Below are 5,000 nucleotides of genomic sequence, written 5' to 3' on the forward strand. Positions count from 1 at the left end.
TAGGGAAGGCGTTGATGCGGGCGCGGAGGGCGTCGATGTATTCACGCCCAGATAGCAGGCGACTGGTGTCGGCGACCCACTGATGTTGGCCACTGACGGCGGCAGAAGATGACAATGCCGCACCGTCAATGGCGATGTGTAGGCGCGCCGCCCACATTTCCCCAACCTGCGTTGACGATTTGAGGAGGTGGCCCTCCCACATTAGGTGGCGCTCCAGCACCTCGATCTCACGCTGTACCTCATCCATGCCTGCACCGTCGCAGGCTGGCCCTATCTTCTTCAGCGCCAGGAGACGGGACCGACGGAGGGTCGGACCCATCCATCGGCAAGATGGAATGCCGAGGCCCCCCTGGGCAACAGGAGCGTGGAAGTATCCCAGGGGGGTGTCCGCCGGAAGGCGGAACCATCTCCTGACGGCGGCCCGGATGGTAACGTCGGCCGACTTCAATGCACCCACCCGGGTGCGGCTGAGGGCCAGCCCGTGGTACAGGCCAGGGAGAAGTACGTTGGTGAGAGCGTGGAGGCGCTGTTGCGGCTTCAGCGGAGCTCGGGAGATGACGTCAAGCTGCTCCACCAGGTGGCTACGTGGATTGAAGACACAGCGACCCGCCGTGGAAAATTGCAGCCCCAGGTACCGGAAGGTTTCACCCACACGCAGGGCAGGCATGGTGGTATTGCCTGCTGTGAAGGTGACATTGCTGTCCACCTTCACCTTCTTCTCGCGCCCTGACGCGACTAAGGCGAGGGTGAAACACTTCCGGGCGTTGATCTGCAGCCCCAGGTGGGCGAGGGCTGCGGTAGCTGCGTCGATGAGGGACTGCAAGCCCCTCGGGGTCGCTGCAAACAGCAAGACGTCATCTGCAAAGGCCGCCGCGTTGACTCTGCGACCGAGGATCCGAGCTCCGATGTGGGAGGGCAGTTGGCCTAAAACGTAGTCCACCGCAAAGTTGAACAGGAGGGGGGAGAGGGGATCGCCCTGGCGAACGCCCCGTGCTGGCTGCACAGACACGCCCACGCCGGCGCCGTCCGCTATCACTGTCGTGCTGCCCTCGTAGCACCGCTCGACATACTCGACAAAGCAATCCGGCAGGCCATGCGCCTTCAGCACGGGGCGAAGGGCAGCATGATCTACCGAATCGAATGCCTTAGATACGTCGATCGATGCCACAAAGACAGAGCGGCAGGAGCGAACTGCGTCGGTGAGAGCAGTGTCCAAGATGAAGGTATTTTCCAACATCCCATCCCGAGGGATGAATGCCCGCTGACGTTCGTCCACAGCACATGCGCGCATCAGGCGTGACGCGAGAACCTTGTGAAAGGTCCGCGCCAACACCGAGCAGACCGTAATGGGGCGAAAGTCAGCGGGGGATGTTGGTGCAGCCGTTTTCGGGAGAAGGGACGTCCGCGCGCGAAGCAGGCGTTCCGGAAGGGCGCGGGCCAGAAGGAAGAGATTCATCACTTTCACCAGGACTTCGTGCGGCAGGCGCCGCAACTCCGCTGGGGTAAGGCCGTCCGGCCCGGCTGCTGATCCCCTGGGCGGCAACGCGGCGGCGACCTCCTCATGTGTGACCGGCCCCCATATGCACTCGAGAGCGACAGGCTCTGAGTGCGGGAGGAGGCGGTCACGAATGAAGCCCGCCGTGGAGATGGGCTTCTTGGTGAAGAGGTCCGCCCAGAAGTCCAGCAGACCAGGGATGGCAGGTGGCGGCTGGAGCAGGGTGCCATCCAAGAGGCCGCGCACGCAACGTGCACGCGACCGTCGGAAGGCATCCTGCGTTCTCGCGTACTCCCAGCGGCGCCGCTTGCGCTTCTGCGTCGGCGGCGCGGCAGGCGGCCGCTTCGATGGTTGGCGCGGCCGCTGTGTCCTGGTGATCGATCTCTCCCCTCTGGACCCGACCGACGCAAGGGCATCCGGGAGCATGCCCAGGATGACATCGGGCGGCGTGCCCCGCCCCAGACCTATGACACGATCCAGGGCAGAGAAACGCTGGGCGGAAGCGGGTAGCCCCGCCAGATGCTCCCAGATGGCGGCGTCAGTCGGCCCCTCCGGCGGCGGCCCGGTGGTGTCGGCCGCGAAGTCCTCGGCTGCGTCGACGGGCGGCGCAGCGGCCTCGCCCGCGTCAGGCAGCGGGCTCGCTGCTCCCCGGCGGGACGCCGGCTCTTCCCCCCGACCGATCTCAAGCGCCTCCATGAATTGGCGGACAAGCTGCTTGTGGGCAGCTTGCCGCCGTCGGCACTTGATTGCCTCGAGCGTTCGGTCGGGGAACATCCTGATGAGTTCTTGATTGACGAAGAAGAACCGGGCGTCCCTCTCAAGGAACAGTTCGGCCTCCGCCTTGGCGAGCGACAGGACTTCTTCCTCCGTCCACCTCGCGCGATGCCTCTCCGTGACGATCTCCGCGTTGGCGGCCGCAAGATGTTGGCGGCGGCGATGGACCCCGAGACCGTTCTTGGTTGTAAAGCTGCGGTGGCACTCACTACAGGTATACATAGCTGCAAAAGTTACAAGATTTTCGGCACGGCCGGTTGGCCGGCTAGGTGCTGGGGGAGTTGGGGTGGCACCTTCAGCGGAAGGGCCACCACTTATTCTCTGCTTACTGCCCCCAACTAAAAAAGGGATAGTGCGAGGGGGGGCTGGTAACCCCCCCAAGCCCCTGGTGCGGTCTTCCACTCTGCGAAATCAGCGGGCCCACGAGAAGGGGAGAAGACCGCAGGAGAGGAGAGGCTAAGAGGGCTAGGCCCATGTATTGCGCGTCACTCTCCCTGTAACTATAACCCAAGGAAGGCACCTCGCAGCAGCAGCACGACTACATCAAGACCGCACTTCGAGAAGCCAAGTCCGGATGCAGCCACACCGCCGCCACTTGGCCACCTTAAGAGAGTCATAGTTACTCCCGCCGTTTACCCGCGCTTGCTTGAATTTCTTCACGTTGACATTCAGAGCACTGGGCAGAAATCACATTGCGTCAACACCCGCTAGGGCCATCGCAATGCTTTGTTTTAATTAGACAGTCGGATTCCCCCAGTCCGTGCCAGTTCTGAGTTGATCGTTGAATGGCGGCCGAAGAGAATCCGCGCACCCGCGCGCCCCCGGAGGAGCACACTAAGGCGGACGCGGCCTCGCAGCAAGGAAGATCCGTGGGAGGCCAAGGCACGGGACCGAGCTCGGATCCTGCACGCAGGTTGAAGCACCGGGGCGCGAACGCCGCGCAGGCGCGCGCATCCTGCACCGCCGGCCAGCACGAGGCCAACCAACGGCGAGAGCAGACCACGCCCGCGCTAAACGCCCGCACTTACCGGCACCCCTACGGCACTCACCTCGCCCAGGCCCGGCACGTTAGCGCTGACCCACTTCCCGACCAAGCCCGACACGCCCCGATCCTCAGAGCCAATCCTTATCCCGAAGTTACGGATCCAATTTGCCGACTTCCCTTACCTACATTATTCTATCGACTAGAGGCTCTTCACCTTGGAGACCTGCTGCGGATATGGGTACGAACCGGCGCGACACCTCCACGTGGCCCTCTCCCGGATTTTCAAGGTCCGAGGGGAAGATCGGGACACCGCCGCAACTGCGGTGCTCTTCGCGTTCCAAACCCTATCTCCCTGCTAGAGGATTCCAGGGAACTCGAACGCTCATGCAGAAAAGAAAACTCTTCCCCGATCTCCCGACGGCGTCTCCGGGTCCTTTTGGGTTACCCCGACGAGCATCTCTAAAAGAGGGGCCCGACTTGTATCGGTTCCGCTGCCGGGTTCCGGAATAGGAACCGGATTCCCTTTCGCCCAACGGGGGCCAGCACAAAGTGCATCATGCTATGACGGCCCCCATCAACATCGGATTTCTCCTAGGGCTTAGGATCGACTGACTCGTGTGCAACGGCTGTTCACACGAAACCCTTCTCCGCGTCAGCCCTCCAGGGCCTCGCTGGAGTATTTGCTACTACCACCAAGATCTGCACCGACGGCGGCTCCAGGCAGGCTCACGCCCAGACCCTTCTGCGCCCACCGCCGCGACCCTCCTACTCGTCAGGGCTTCGCGGCCGGCCGCAAGGACCGGCCATGACTGCCAGACTGACGGCCGAGTATAGGCACGACGCTTCAGCGCCATCCATTTTCAGGGCTAGTTGCTTCGGCAGGTGAGTTGTTACACACTCCTTAGCGGATTCCGACTTCCATGGCCACCGTCCTGCTGTCTTAAGCAACCAACGCCTTTCATGGTTTCCCATGAGCGTCGATTCGGGCGCCTTAACTCGGCGTTTGGTTCATCCCACAGCGCCAGTTCTGCTTACCAAAAGTGGCCCACTTGGCACTCCGATCCGAGTCGTTTGCTCGCGGCTTCAGCATATCAAGCAAGCCGGAGATCTCACCCATTTAAAGTTTGAGAATAGGTTGAGGTCGTTTCGGCCCCAAGGCCTCTAATCATTCGCTTTACCGGATGAGACTCGTACGAGCACCAGCTATCCTGAGGGAAACTTCGGAGGGAACCAGCTACTAGATGGTTCGATTAGTCTTTCGCCCCTATACCCAGCTCCGACGATCGATTTGCACGTCAGAATCGCTACGGACCTCCATCAGGGTTTCCCCTGACTTCGTCCTGGCCAGGCATAGTTCACCATCTTTCGGGTCCCAACGTGTACGCTCTAGGTGCGCCTCACCTCGCAATGAGGACGAGACGCCCCGGGAGTGCGGAGGCCGCCGCCCCGTGAAGGGCGGGGAAGCCCCATCCTCCCTCGGCCCGCGCAAGGCGAGACCTTCACTTTCATTACGCCTTTAGGTTTCGTACAGCCCAATGACTCGCGCACATGTTAGACTCCTTGGTCCGTGTTTCAAGACGGGTCGTGAAATTGTCCAAAGCTGAAGCGCCGCTGACGGGAGCGATTATTCCGCCCGAGAGCATCCCGAGCCAACAGCGGCGCGGGTCCGGGGCCGGGCCAGGTAGGTCCGTCATCCGGGAAGAACCGCGCGCGCTTGCCGGGAGCCCGAGCGCCCAAAGGGGCGAA

General features: G+C 62.3%; 1 pseudogene; it reads right to left on the reverse strand.

The window, feature by feature from the left end:
* Positions 1–5,000, reverse strand: part of LOC126444013 (large subunit ribosomal RNA) — a 7,960-nt pseudogene that overhangs the window by 2,204 nt on the left and 756 nt on the right.

Source organism: Schistocerca serialis, unplaced genomic scaffold (genome assembly GCF_023864345.2).
Source record: "Schistocerca serialis cubense isolate TAMUIC-IGC-003099 unplaced genomic scaffold, iqSchSeri2.2 HiC_scaffold_213, whole genome shotgun sequence".
NCBI lineage: Eukaryota > Metazoa > Arthropoda > Insecta > Orthoptera > Acrididae > Schistocerca > Schistocerca serialis.